The sequence below is a fragment of the Schistocerca piceifrons genome, chromosome 5 (genome assembly GCF_021461385.2).
Source record: "Schistocerca piceifrons isolate TAMUIC-IGC-003096 chromosome 5, iqSchPice1.1, whole genome shotgun sequence".
Taxonomy (NCBI): domain Eukaryota; kingdom Metazoa; phylum Arthropoda; class Insecta; order Orthoptera; family Acrididae; genus Schistocerca; species Schistocerca piceifrons.
In genome coordinates, this window is record NC_060142.1 from 356,903,015 (window position 1) to 356,919,734 (window position 16,720).

Genomic DNA, 16,720 nt, shown 5'->3' on the forward strand with positions numbered 1-16,720 from the left:
TCGTTGCAACTGTTGTACGGGCATTGTGGGGCCTTGCATAGTCATGTTGCAAAAGGACACCTGCTGACAGCAATCCACGTCACTTTGATTTGATTAGGCCGCAGATGATTTTTTAGGAGATCTGTGTATGATGCACTGTTGATAGTGGTTCCTATAGGCACGTAATGCTCCAAAATGATGCCTTTTTCGTCCCAAAAGAGTCAGCACAACCTTCCCTGCTGATGGTTCTGTTTGAAACTTCTTTGGTTTTGGTGATGAGGAATGGCGCCATTCCTTGCTCACTCTCCTCGTTTCCGGTACGTGGAAGTAACCCAGGTTTTGTCCTCAGTCAAGATTCTTGCAAGGATGCCATCACCTTCTCATTCAAGTCGCTGAGAAAGTTCTTCACAAGCATCAGACGTCGTTCTCTCATTTCATTTCAGGAGTCAGCTGCCTTGGCATCCATCTTGCAGACACTTTATGAAACTGGAGCACATCATGCATGATGTGGTGTGCTGACCCATAACTAACTTGTAAACATGCTGCAATGTCATTCAATGTCACTTGGCCGTTTTCTTTCACTATGGCTTCAACTGCTGCAATGTTCTGTGGAATCACAACTCGTTGTGCATGACCTGGACGAGGAGCATCTTCCACTGAAGTCTCACCATTTGCGAACTTCCTACTCCATTCATAGACTTGCTGCTGTGACAAACATACATCACCTAACTGAACCTTCATTCATCGATAAATTTCAATAGGTTTCACGCCTTCACTACACAAAAACCGAATAACAGAATGCTGTTCTTCCCTGGTGCAAGTCGCAAGTGGGGCAGCCATCTTTATACTGATACTGCGACAGTATGCGTGCACCTGCACTATGCTGCCACCTACAGGCCATTCTGCATGCTGTTTGTACCACACTTACCAACTTAAAGGATAACGGCGCGAAATTTTGATTAGTTATTACAAATTTAAGGTTTTCATTTGACTCACCATCGTATATTTGTCTGCAGCTAAAACAAAGATTAATCCAGTCAGTTTTTTTTTTTATGGAAAAAGGAAGTGTAAAGCCACTAGCCTTCCTTCTCTGGATCCTTTGCTTTCTAACAGTGACCATTCAAGTTTGGAAATAGATATTCTAGTGGCCAATACTGGTGAGGATCCACATTACTAACCCCAGATTTCATGAAATAATCAGTTGATAATCGGAGCAGAAACTGATTCTGAAGATGACGAAGTAACAACAGACAAATTAGTTCCACATCAGCAATGTGACGTAGTGACACACCAGGACCCTCCACCGAGAACTGAGCTCCCCCAGTGAGTCAATTCAAATGGGTGAAGCAAGACCTTATGCATGTGGATTCAGATCTGTCTCATGAATTACGTGAATCGTGTAGTGTAACTCGTTTACAATAAGTCAGAAATTTTACTCTGAAATAATAAAACAGCTTGTTGATCAGACAAACATAGTCATCCTTGAATACAAATGTAAATGAAATGGAACAATTCAGTGCCATGTTAATTTACATGGGTATAATAAATTTGCCTCCATATACTAATTACTGGGCTCAATCTACTAATACAGAAAAAATCTCCAGTTTTATGAGTTTGATAAGATTTCAGAAACTCTGAAGATATCTTCACTTCTCAAATAATGAGAATTCTTCCATGTCTAGGGACAGGTTGCTGAAAATTAGATGTGATCTGGTTGCTATAGTAAGCAAGTGTTGAAACCTCAATGTGAAAATGAATATTCAATTCATGAAATTATGGTTCATTTTAAAGGTACCAGGGCTGGCAATCTACGTCAGTATATTCAGAATAAACCTCACAAATGGGGCTTCAAGATTTTTGAGGAGCAGGAGTGTCTGGAATTGCATATGATTAGATTCAATATACCAGTAGAGGTACGATTATGGACTTATCAGAGATGAAAAGAAATTTGGAATTGATAGCCAAGTTATAATTCTGCCATGTAAGGCAATAGCTCAGCCACTCAACTCAAGAGTACTTTGACAACTTCTTTTCAACACTGGAACTGCTCATTCTCCTGAAGAATAAAATGACCTGTATAAAAGAATCATGAACTACTGTCCAGTTGAACCAGAGAAGTCACTTTTGACACAAGGTCAAGGAAGTTATGACTATAGGTAGGATGATAATTCAGGAGTCATCGTAGTTAGGTGGGGAGATAACAAGGTAGTGTGTTTAGTAAGTTCATTTTGTGCAATAGAACCAGTGAAATGTTGGAACACTGTTCAAAAACAAAAGACAGATGTGCCATGTCCAAACATTACTACAATAAGCACCTGTTACTACAATAAGCACCTGAGTAGTGTAAACCTGGTGAGAATGGTTTGACTGTGTATTACTACGAGGGTAATCCCAAAAGTAAGGTCTCTTTTTTTTTTTGTAAGTACATAGACCTGTTTATTTCTACAATGGTTTACATCAGTTTACTGCTTGAACATTTAGCTAAAAAGTTATGAACCTCTTCTTTCACCTCGTCGTCGGAGCTGAATCACTGGGACCACAATTAACGCTGACAGGTACTGTGAGAATCAGAAAAAACTCAAAACGGGCAATTCAGGACCGGAGAAGAGGAATGTTGAGCAAGGGCGTACACATTCTCCACGACAATGCTCACCCGCACATTGCTCGGCAAACCGTTGCTCTCCAGCAACAGTTTCAGTGGAACACAATCACCCACCCACTCACCCATCCTCTAGTCCTGGCTTTGTGCCCTACGTTAAAAGAACCTTTGGCCAGAAAGCGATTCAGCTCCGATGACGAGGTGAAAGAAGAGGTTCATAACTTTCTGAACAGCATAGCGGCGAGCTGGTATGACATGGGCATACAAAAACTGCCGCAGCGTCTGCAAAAATGCAACGACAGAAATGGTGATTATGTCGAAAAATAGCTAAATGTTCAAGCTGTAAACTGAAGTAAACCATTGCAGAAATAAACAGGTCTATGTACTTATAAAAAAATAGGAGACCTTACTTTTGGGATTACCCTCATATATTTATCTTCTGCACCATCTAGATTTCGGCTTCTATACTGTTATCAAGTAGAATGCTGAAAATTTTTAGACCATTATTATGTCATATCTGTTAAAGCAGCCTCAGTCACCAGCTTTTTGCTGCCGTAACAGGTATAACTTTTGTGCCTTGTACTCGACAATGGCATTAGAGTTTAAATCTAGATAGGTGCAGAAGGTTAATACAGTAATACACAGTCAAATGGCAGTTTATTCTTTCAAAAAATATTGCACGATTATGGTTGATCATCATCGAAAACTTCTTTACCTTTGTTGTAGTTCCAGGTGTTGTGCAGCTCCACTTTAATTGCATATTTCCTGAGGCCTTTACTTTTCTGGAGATTCATTCCTTGTTTGGAACCAGAAGCTACAATCAACTATGTCCCATTTTGCAATCACTTGACAGATTTTAAAAGTGCCAGCAATGCCCTTTAAACCCTTTTGAACACACAGAGAAAACTTTCTAAAAATTGCCCTCTTCCTTTTTAACTATCGAAACACGTTTTGTCTACAGCAGCATAAACATAAATATCTTACCTAATTCCTGTATCACGAGGACTGGTGACACAGGCCCCCTTGTTAGGTTTGGTGTGGATACCCACCAGCGGTACACCTATCTCACTGGGAGTTGACATGGATAAATTCGAGAGTTCCATCTCAGTCCCATGAGCAGCTAGTGTAATACGGAAGGAAGGAAGGAAGGAAGGAAGGAAGGAAGGAAGGAAGATCAGAGCTTAACCTCCCATCAACAATGCACTCATTAGAGATGGACTACAACTTCAGATTTTGAAAGGATGAGGAAGGAAATCAGTCATGCCCTTTTCACAGGAACCATACCAGCATTTGCCTGGATATATGCAGGGAAACAGTAGGAAATATAAATCTGGGTGACTGGATGGGGATCTGAACCTTTTTCTTCCGAATGTAAGGCCAGTGTGCTAACGACTGCACCATTTCACTCAGTAGTGTTATTTGCGCAGAACATTTCCTGATTTAGGTGTCAGTTTCTTCAGGAAATAGTTGTTACTGACAGTCAGCATTTGAAAACACGTAAGTGTAAACCATTTAGTAGTGTAGTGCAGTATTGGTTAGATTCGTAGACTTCACATACTACATAAAGAACTTCATTAAAGTTTTGAAGTGCATTTGCTTGCGCATACGTGGAGACGCGGCAGACAGTCAAGTGTGTGTCATGTTCTGCCATCTCAGCAGCCAGGCTGCGTCGTCCGCGAAGCATCTGATGCGCATCACCAACTGCATCAGCAGCTGTGATACCACGCTGCATCAGGATCTGCCAGCGCCAGCTGCCTTCCTTGCCAGCCAGAGCCACGCCCACTGCTGGGGGCATCAGTCGACGCAGTCTTGTCGACAAAATTTTAGAGGCAGGCAGCCCTTCAGTGGTAATAACTGCAGCCATAAGACAATGCCACATCACATCAAGTAACTGCTAGCACCTTGACAGTCATGCCAGCAAACAAAGTAACAATGGATGTTCATTTATGACTGAATATGGCTAAGGCATCACATGAGGAATTCTATGACGACTTTCAAAATTGTCTTCAAGAAGCAAAAAAAGTTCCTGTTGCTGTAACAAACAAACTGATGCACAAAGTGTTCAAATGGACCATGTTTCAGTCCATGTTGCTTTGTCAGATACGAGAACTGCGAGAGGAGTATGAAACATTATGTCATGAAATTTCTGAATCGGATTCGAATGCACTAAAAGCCAATCTTAAACTTCTAGAGCAGAAGAACTCCAAGCTGATAGAAAAAGCGACTATGTCTATTCCTTCATATGCCGCTGTTGCAGCTTCACAAAAACCAAAGCTAAGTAAAAAAGCTGAAATACAGAAATCAGCTAACAGAAAAAATAACACACACTTTCTTAGACAGAATGAGAAGAAAGACATCAATGATGTAAAGAAGGAACTTACTGATGCAATAAATCTGAGGATAGGCAAGATTAGCCCTCACAGAGGACACCACCTATCAAAGGCACCTTTAGAGCCAGTTGGGAGCGTTTGCGTGCTTTGACAAAGTCAAGAGCTGTGCCGGTGATAGCCTAGCTACTGGCAGGGTCATCCAAGCTGGAGTGGTCTCGAATGGCGATCCAGATGAAGTGTGTCCCATAATATAGGGCAAGGTGGGCTCTAGAGGCATGATGAAGCCAGCTTTCTTACGGGAGACAACCCTGACAGAAAATCAGGCAGGTCTCGATACTTAAGAGGTGGCAGTCCTATCACATGACTTAACCTGTGCAGCACTCATAACACAGCCAAGGGATTATAAAATTATTGGCAAACTCACAGCCAGCCTCAGATACAGGTCTAGATCATCTGGAGACAACTGGAAAATCTTAAAGGACAAACAATTTGGCATTACAGATTATATGTCTGTGGCAACATGGAATGTTTGAGGATTGACCAATAAAGGAAGAGGGTTAAAAAAGTACTCAAAGAGAGGAAAGTAAACATTGAAATAATAACAGAAACTAAGAAAAAACTGAAAGAAACAAAAGATTTGACAGACTACTGAATGGCTTACACAGTGGTGTCCCACAAGGAAAGCAAGCTAGTGCTGGAGTAGCAGTTTTGATCAATGATGCATAGAGCGGAAAGATTCGTGAATACAGCTTCTTAAATGAAAGAATAACGACAGTCGGATTTCAAATTCCAAGAGGTTATCTAATAGTTATAGGTCTTTATGGTACAGAGGGAATCAAGGATGATACTTATTTTTTTTATAACGATCATCAGCAAGAAGTGAACAAAATCAACAAGACAGACGATGTTGTCATCACTGGAGATTTTAATGCAAGAGTTGGAAATCTACCAATGCCAAGAGTAGTAGGACAATTTGGAGAAAACACTCTTAATAATAATGGCCAGGAATTAGGCTAATTTGCCTCCTTCAATAATTCATTTTACAGAATGAAAGAAATTCATAAGTTTAAATGGACTGCACGAGGATTAAAGGCTGTGGTTGGTTATGTACCAATTAATAAGAAACTGAAGAATCTTATGGAAGAAAATGTATTTATAGAGGAAGCAACACAAGTAGCAAACACTTCCTTTTAGGCAGTAAGATAGGGCAAGTATCAAAATGAATGAAAATAACTTCCAAGAGAACCCACAACATGAGTTGTTCAAGATACATCTTCCGTCAAAATATAGTAAATAGGAAACTTTATAAGTACAGATTCCAAGAAAAGGTTGCTTCACTACCAGTCGATAAAGACATCAATATAGAATAGGATAATAAAATCTAGCAGCTTCAGAAGCACTTTGTAAAAGGAAGAAAAACAGATAGCAAAAAATGACTCAGAATTTGGAACACAGAAAAACAAATAGCTTATTTGAAGTTTCTACAGTCACAAACATCAGAGAGCTGGGAAACATACAAAATGAAAAGGAATGTTGTGAAACAAATAGCGCACAGAGCACACAAAGAGTCATGGAACTCCTTCATAAGTGTTTTAGAACATGACATTCACAGTAGACAGCAATGTGCATACAAAGTCATGAAAGCCATCAATGAGGAAGAAAAAGATACAGCCTCACTGAACATTATACCCAGTGAACATGGATAAATCACTATAGAAACTTGTGGTGTACATAGAAGGATGAAGATGATACTGGAGAAAGCAAGTACAATGAAACAGCAGATCCAGTTACAAAGGAGGAAGTACAAGAGGCTTTGAAAGACACGAAGAACAGAAAAGCTACTAGAATAGATGGAATAAATGCAGAACTAATTAGATGTGGAGGGTTACCACTAGATAACAGACTTTTACAATTAGACAATATAATACAGAAATCCATATGGCCTTTATAGACCTTGAGAAGACATCTGACCATGTGAGCCGTGATAGCCTATGAAAGATACGTCTGAAATCCTCATCACCAAACAGAGGTAGTGAAAAGTCTTCACAAAACTACACGCATTGTAACAAATACAGGTAGGACTCAATTAGAAGAAATAATTATTAACCAACATGTTACACAAGGGTGTGGACTATAACCTACCCTTTTTAATATTTACATTGATTTCATTTTTCACAGATGTTAATGTAAAGTAAACAAAGGAATTAAGAGAGCAATGAGGAATACTTGAATGTACTTTTGTTTGCTGATGACATCATTATTACTCAAAAGAATGAAGACCTCCAAAGACCAGTACACCAGATAAACAAAATTGGCAAGAGTACCACTTTAAAATTTCTAGCAATGAAACAAAAATAGTAGCACTCTAAGGAAAATATCCAGTCAGATCAAAAATTGTCTGGGATAATTCAGTTTTAGAACAAGCGTTTCAAATCTCTTACTTAGGTTGTGCTATAAGTTTTGTTTTGACTCTGATATTGAAAATAAAATACACAAATTCCCAAGATGTCTGTCGTACCATTAGCAGAATATTAGGCCATGAAGTACAAAAAGAGACCGTCATTAAATTCTATAAAGTAGTGGTGGTTCCTGTGTTATCCCACGGAAGTGAAAGCTGGGTTACAAAAGATCATACAGAAGAGATGAGGTTTCTTAGAAAGACGAAGGGTACACGAGAAGAGACATGATTAGAACCTAAGGTATTAGAACAGAATTAAATATTTTCAAAAATATTACGAAGACTGGAGACAACACATCTTGAGAATGCCAGGTCACAGAATTCCCCAGTAGATTCTGAACTACAAGCCAAATAGGAAAAAGAGATACTGGAAGACCTTAAAAAAAAAAAAAAAAAAAAAAGGATGGGAATGATTTTGTTTGTGAGTTTGGAACAGAAGATGATGACGACGATGATAGACAAGATTAGGATTAAACCAAACCGGACAGCCAACAGAATCATCATAGATGAAACACAGATAATGATGACTGCAGAAGGCTTCAAAAGAAAGCTCACCAGACACACAGCATTAAATGTGAACAACCAAACAAGAAGAGACCTCTGCTAATAGTGTGCAATGTGCCCAAGGACGCAGAAGACAATGAACTTCTCTAAGATGTCTGTGAGCTTAATTTGTTTGAGCATATGTAAAAGAGGTACAACATATTCCGAAAAGGACTAGAAGTCACTCCTCATGTTCATAATCTCTTGCTGCAAAAAGAAAAGGTATATGTTGGTTTCCATGCTCTAGCAATGAATGATCATGTGGATGTGTCAAAATGTTATGAATGTTGTCACTTAGATCGCACTAGGAGTGAGTGTGCTCCCTCTGTGGAGCAGAGGGCCACAAGAAAAGTGCATGTTCAAAAATCAAGGAGAATCCTGTCTTATCCCTTGTAGCAATAGGAACAGAAAATGTGACACACCTAGGAAAGACTATGCAACTTCTGCAATGCTGTTACAATGTGAACTAGTAGAATAGACTATGGATCCATCTAAATTACAAGTAAACATAGAGTGGTCAATTCCATTATCAAGTCATGTACAGCAAGTAACAGAAGACACACTGCACAGGAAATAGAAGCACAAGTCCCCATTGACAACAGCCAGAAATTGGCGTCATGCCATACATAGCCTGGCATCATAAACTTGGGATTATACTGCCAGGGAGAGGAGTGTCACATTATGATGAAATTCCTGTACCAATCACTACAGAGTTTATTAAGAAGCAACATCCTGACTTCATGAATCTCACAGATGACATGAAACTACAGAAGAGTTACGAGGCAGCAGTTGCAAAAGAACTTAGGACACCGTCTCTAAAATCGGTAAACATGCAGACAAAGGTGTGTTGCACGATAAACGAGGCTGAACTGCAGCAGTTTTGTGCAGATGAAGGTGAACACTCAGAAAGCTTAAACACAGACATTATAACTCATAATGACCTGTCCACAAGACAAGGAAGATCATCATCATGTACAAAATTACACCAGATGACGTTCGAAAACTTTGTTCAAGGAGACACTTGTGAGGTAATGCGAATTGTGGTACCCTGAAAATATTCTAAGTTGGCATGGCAGACATTTCATTTCACGGTTTGTACAGAAATTAATAGTAGCCAGATGAAACATGATACCTCAAAAAGAAACATGTACATTACTATTATTTGCACGACAATTCTGCTGGTTTAATCAGATTTTCAATATCTTCATTAGTTTAAAGTTTAATATCTGACTGTAAATTAGACAAGTAACACCCAGCAACGAATTTCCAAAATGTAAACACTTCATCCGATTTCGTCGATCGATATGTCTAAGGAAAGCTATTAGTGTAAACCTAAATTAGTATAAATTACAGGCATGTAACTTGAATAGTACATTAGTTATTGGAGGTCAAAGTGGCTGATTACTATTGATCGTGTCAGGCCATAAGTACTCCACAGTTACACAAAAAAATGGTAGCAGCATGCTTAGAAATATATTTATTCATCTATGTCTTTGTTTATATCCGATATATGCTATTCATGAAGAAATTGGTTAAATATTTACTGTGTTTTAGAAAGCACAGAGACATTAGGCTACTGGCCTACCTTTTGAAGCTATTCCTGTTATATATTTTTATTTAATTTGTTTATGTATATAATAATGTGCGTTAGAGTGTGTTTATGTTCCAGCTGTAGGAATATTTATTTAAATTCAAGTTATTTAAATGTAAATCCAGTACTTCAAATGTGTTTCATTATGTTTTTGTGGGTGTGTTGGTTTGAAGACATGACGTGAGTGCTCTAGCCAATTTACAGCGGTTGTGAATGGGGACAATGGATAGGACACGAGGTGGTTATGAGCAGTGCAGGAGTTCTGGGGAGGACAGCACGACACAGGAAGTGCCGGACGCGATGGCGTGACGGACGTGGAGTCGGCGTAAGGACTTGGAGAGTGGAGCGGTTTGCGCGTGGTTGCGAGAGATAGGAATACTTCGGAGTGCGAACTTGTGAGATTTCCGAGGATTCTGCAGTGAAGATGTAGTATGCTTTTAGAAGTGAATATCTCGCGAGCTATGTTGTCGTTCACAACTAATTATGCACAGTAGGAATCTATTGTTTCCCTGTTATTCAACTTATATTCTATTTAATTGCTGGACCATCGACATTAATAAGCGTTTTGCAGAAATATACCACATTCTCAAAAGTACTTCTACTATCGTCCTCATCATTTAAAGTTGTTAAGATAGTACCTGCAGATTTTATTTAATTGCAATTTTTCATTTATGAATTTATACGTTACATTCATAATTCGCAATTGCCGAGTGATAGAAACCTTCAACCATTCAATTCATGTGTGTATTCTCATCGTATACTGTAGACTCAGCAGTATTTGGCCTGTAATGTGGCAATTATGTATCCCAGCCCCTAGACAACAAAACCAGCCAAAACTTTTAATATTGCAAGTCTGAGGGGGCGTAGTTGTATTTGAAAGCCCACACACTACATGGGGGACACCCGTATCAATCCAAGCTGTGGGGGTTGCTGATAAAAGATGTTCCTGGTGCAGCAACACCTGCAATAGAAGGCTCCCGACTTGTCAGCTGCCCAACTCTGTACTGCATTTACATGGAGCTCCTGCTAAAGGCCATTATAAAAATGGTGATGATCATGATTACATAGGTACAGCACCTGCAGTAGCAGCAGACAACCCTGTAGGTTTGACATCATCTGCACATCCTCCCTTATTCCCATGTGAAAGAGAGAGTGGTGACCATGGTAATAGTGATGAGTACTGCATTTACGTTGCTAAGCAATGAAGTGCAGTGAAAATCAGGGCTTTCTATTAAATACAAAAAATATTTCTCACATTTCAAGCCCTATTAAAACGATATACAATTATACACAGACGAAATTTATAATAATTTAGAAGTTACTGTCACATTAAGTCATCTGGAGGATCTCCGTGTACTGCAGGTTGCTCTTAGGTATAATATCAGAGTTTGGCACCCCAAAGGGAGTCTATTAAGTATCCTGTACTACGGGCATTATACAGAATTCTTTTGAGAGTAAATAATCTTCTAACAGAGTTTAAGCCATTATGTGACCTCCTTCAGCAAGTGTTCATGAGAAGAAACGATCAATTCGACATGGAGCATTTATATGTAGATTTTGTAAAAGCATCTGGAATGGACATGTTTCGTTTGATCCAGCCCCTCCCTCTCTGAAGTGCTTTGTTTACACTCGGAAAAGATAAAAGAATAAAGATACTAGAGATAAATGCTGCTTGAAGTAAACTGGCTGAAATACTAAAACTAATTGATGAGCTGAGTGCTGACATAGTCTGTTAGCACGAACCGCACTGGAGAAACAGTAAGCTGCGACATTTTCCTGCAGATATGGTAACACTTACTGCCCATGATGAGGCAATGTCTGCCACTGTCATTACAAGTACAAAATTCACCGTGACATAGATGCACAGCTGTGTGACAGGCACATGGTCACAGTACATGGAAGGATGTACACACAAAGTGGATTGCAGTGAGCATATACATGCAGTATTATCATCCCATTGTACCTTATGTAGATAAACTCATGAACGGTTGCTCTATATGGTCGAGGTGCATGTCTCCTTGTGGCAACAGATACAAATGCAAAATACTCTCTGTGGCACAGTAGGCAAACTCATGAACAAAGTGAGATATTAGAGGACACAATAAAGGAACTGGATCTCATTGTTTTAAATCTAGAAGGCCAGCTGAGTACATCTGAGGGATGAGCATGTATAGCCACTAACACAGATGTGAATTTAGCAAATTGCATGGCAGTAGCTAAGATAGCTTGGCAAGTGCTTCAATACCTCACATCCAGTGACCATAATGCAATTTTCAATGAAGGGAAAGTGCCAATAATAGAAGGATCCAAGTGGAGAAAAGCATGACTGGATTAGACACCAGGAAAATGAATTAGGATGGCTTAATTGCTTACATCGCAGTATTATCAATGGAATCGCTTCCAGTACATGTAGACTTTGGTGCGCATCTACTAAAAGAACTTTTGCAAAGAGCACAGAACATTTATATCCCTAAGAAAGTTTACCAATCATGCTACAATCCCTTGGAGACCAGAAATTTCCACACTGAGGTGAAGGGCAAGAGCAATCAGAGCACACTCCGAGGCTCCACAAAGACACGATGATTAAGATATGCTACAAAAAACTGCTTCAGTAAGCTAAAAGAATACACTGGGAGAAGTTTCTAAGATGTAAACTGCAATTTGACATATAGGGAAGACAGAGTAACCTATTGACTGAAAAGATTAAAGAACCTACTGCCATGTCCACAATTCATAAAGAGGATGGATGGAGTCAACAGAATATCTGTTAACTGCCCTGCTTCCTGACGATAAAACTAACACACATACTGAAATACACACAGTATTTAGAAGTGAACTAGATAACAAATATGACAATCGGATTAATCTTTGGTGGCCTGCTACGACTGCAAGTGTCCGAAATATCAGTGTTCCCAAAAGACCATATAAAAGCTTCAAAGATTATTGTAGCAGACATACCATCCAGTAGATTGCAGAGCAGAGCAAGGTAATCAAAAAAGTTACCAAGGGCTGTCCTCAAGGCTCCATAAGTGGTCCACTGTTCTTGAATCTAAGTACTGAATCCCTGCAACACCTGTTAGACAGGGCAGATACTACTAAAGGTGGCGTTGCTTATGCAGATGATATCCTAGTAGTTTTATTCACTGACTCCAGGGTGAGACCTGAAAAGACCAATGACATGCTAGCTCAGATGCAGCATGGCATTGCTTATGCAGATGATATCCTAGTAGTTTTATTGACTGACTCCAGGGTGAGACCTGAAAAGACCAATGACATGCTAGCTCAGATGCAGCATTCATAAAAGGGCAACAAACTGATTATAGCTGTTCATAAAACAACATACATACTTCTGAAGGATAGACTTTCTCTTGCCAGAAATCCCTCCCTGAGTTTTGATGGAATTCCTGTGAAATGCAGCACAGTTTGTAGATATTTAGGCATATTCTAGAAGAGAAAAGAAACTTTCTGGAACATGTAAAATCTGTTACTCAGAAAGCTGCTAAAATTATGCTAAGACAGCCCATGCTGGCACTGGTGACTATGAATTACCACTGCATGTGGTGCGGTCTATCAAGAAGCTATCTTCAACACCATTGTTGTTTTTTTTTTTTTTTTTTTTTTTTTTTTTTTTTTTTTTTTTTTTTTTTTTTTTTTTTTTTTGGCAGTATCTGGGCATATTGCCTTTGACTAGGCAGCTATAAAACAATACCATGGTGAATTTAGTGTAGCGGACTTCTGAGGCTCACCAGTGCCTTTAGCACTACACCTGTTGAGGGATTACTGGTGATTCTTGGGACATGTCTGATGGATATCATGGTACATTACAGGACAGCTCTTTATTCGTTAGAGCATGATAATATGATTGTGTGTATGAGATTAAAGGAACTTATACTACTAATAAAAGACATTTATGAGCCTGGAAAGTAGGCGAATTGCAGTGTGACTGGGAACTAGAAGCACAGCAAGGCATGTTTACAATACATTCCAAAGCATCAGGAATAGGCTCAAACTGTGCAACATTGCCCCTACTTGAGGTATGGTGGACCTATTAACAGGTCACAGACCATATCCCAAACATTTGCATTGAGTGGGCTGTAGTAAAACACCAATCTGTGAATGTGGAGAGGAAGGTTCCTCTGATCACGTCATTCTCAGATGCTCCATTTTTCAGTTAGAGAGAGACTGCAGACAGTTTGCCAGAGATCTGCAAACAAAGGTAAGTGACGAAAATTTGTGGAATACAGTTAATATGATTGCGCACAGATGTAAAAGGCAGCTGCTTAACTTTCAGTCTATAGGACAAAGTGAACACTATGAATGTCAAAACAATATCAACATATCACAAACATTTCCTCCATTACAGATAATGGTAGACATATATAAATTAAGAGAAACTATATGTATATAAATTAAGAGAAACTATATGTATGTAAGACAGAATATTTTTAAAAAAAAGGGAAGATAAGAAAGGAAAGAAAGAATGCTATAACCACCCACACAGGTATGCGTAGACTAGAGAATTGCGAGAATTGCCGAAGCACACACATACCAGTGTGAGCAAAGTAGAACAGTGTAGCAACAATAGGTTTAGACATAGGCATAGTTGTATTTAGTTGACAAACTTCGAGTTATTCCAAGGCTGCCAGTAACATATCTAGTAATATACATTGGAAGTTATTCACTGGGAACTTGAGTACATTCCTTTTATTTTATGTTTTTTCTTTTTCACTTGATTCTTATTTCCAATTTTCTGTTTAATTTTACATTCTTATTACAAATGTTTGCTCTTAATTTATTACTATATACACATATAAATCACTGAATGTCACCATGATTACTGAATATGTACGACTTGTTTAGTTTTTCCAGATAACTGGTCAGAAATTCATGGCAATAAATTAAATTGAATTGAATTGAAAACAAATTGGTTCAACCAGACAAGAGCCTCGCACACCCTGGTAAGCCTCAAACAACTGAGGTGCGACCCTCCAGAGGTTGTCAGCTAACAACTGTTCTGCCTTAACAGCCAAGATTCCCTTCAAGAATGTCATCAGTCTGAGCAACACCCAGCTGAGTGGCAAAGCGATTTCAGTTCTGAAGTGGGAATGTAGCTTTGCTCCTACTCCTGCATTCCAACCAGATGCAGACAACATCAGCACAGCTGAAGAAGTATGTTTGGACATTTGTTTTGCTCTGACAAGACTCAAACTTACAAAGCCAGACATCACCAGCAGGACAACCATTACATCAGGATCAATGTTGACCTAAAAAAGAAGATAGAGAACAACATCAGGGCATTTCTCAAGGGCCCAGATTTATCTAAAGAGATTGCCATGAAACTATTACCTCAAAGACATGTACTGCCCAGACTTGAACTCCCTAATGTCCACAAAGAGGAGGGTGCCATTAAGCTCTGTTGTGAGCAACATCAGAACTCCTACATATATGTTAGCAAAGTATCTGAAAGACATATTCAGCCTTGTGTGGATAAATACCCACAACATATCCGCAATTCTGACTTAAGGATTCAGACATCCTGGTGACCTTCGATGTTTTTCTGCTCACTAGGATGCACCTAGCAGAGTCACTAGATTTCACTGGTCAGAAATGTGACCCCAAAGTCTACCAACCAGGTTTGTCCAAACTTCCACACATTTGCTTGTTGATGGAGAACACTACGACCAGGTCGTAGGAGTCACAAAGGGCAGCCCACTCCCATCCATGGTCACAATTCTATAAATGGAGCAGTTCAAGTTCGAAGTCCAACAGCCATCCAAAAGGAAACATACTTGCTTTTTCTGTTTAAATTATTTTGTGTTTGATGGTGTACTTTTTACACCATATTGAAACTCATAATATCATGTGGTTGATGTTCAAGTGAAGTTTGTCCAATTGCTGTACCCGATTTTGTACTTTTCTGAAGTGCTTTACATCTAATGTTCTTTAAATTTAAAAAACAGCATGGTTCATATGTATACTACTGAATTATGTATTCTTCCTACGTTTCCATGCATAGTTTGTCATTCCTACCTTTGCTGGTATGTTATAATGCAGGACTAAATCATGTCTGCCAACAATGGTGTTATATCTTCCGATTCATATGCATTCTAACTGTCCTAATAACTTGACTAACAAGCAATGTTGTATTTACAAATTCTGATATGAAACACCTTACAGGGTTTAATATATGATAGGTGGCACTGACCAGCCTCCAGGAATGGTTATGTGTTTGTCACACTTTTATCCATCCATCCCTTACAATGTGCGACAAATTTTGTCATGCTCCTATGTTGAGGTTTGTCCAACAAGGGTGACCCCAACAGAAGCTAGTACAGTCCTCAATGTAGGTGCCTACAATAAGATGGTGTTGTCTTAGATGATTACTCTCAACCCATGCGGCTTGTCATTTTAGTAAATGGTCACTAAAATCTTACTGCTATCAATTTCTAGTTTTAGCCATGTCTTGGTGCATAAACATTATGTGAGCTCAGCTGCTTTTCAGGAGTACTTCAAACTATTTCAGCAGTTAATTATTGAGTACTTATTATCATAGTCATCATCTATTGGGAACATTTCACAGGGTCTAATACTAGTAATTTGGTGCCTTGTTTGGTTCTGTTTATTTTCCATTTCATGGAAGTACCAGTGGTAGCAATTAATAAAAACTAATGAAGATTAAGTGATCAATCAGAATATTATGTTAACTAAACTTAAGCTACTTTCCATTCCCATTCCAATGCACCTGTTCTTTAATGGATATCTTATCTAAGGCTCAGATAGAAATGCTGTATTTAGATGTATACGTTCAACTTCTTTTCCGTAGATAGAAGGTGAAAAACTGGAGACCTTCAGAAACTCAAAACTAATTCTAGATACACTTTATTTTCCACTTGCCCTATAAATTATAGCCCAAATTTCTGAGATTATAAATCTGTGGTAGTACTGTAATAAACTGAAACTATTTAAATAAACCTCCATTCCTCTTGTATACATACAATTATTATAAACAAGATTAATGTTAAGAATATGCTGACAACAACTGAACAATGTAACTGTAAATGCAGTTTCATGTTCAGTAGTTTCTTTGCTCAATATTAAATAAGACAGGCTAGCTGCAGCAATTTTAAGTATAATGGCAATAATTGTAATGTTATGGGCAGATTATCAATAATTACTGTATGAAATAAGTGTTGCATACTGCAACAGTTCGCCAACAGCTA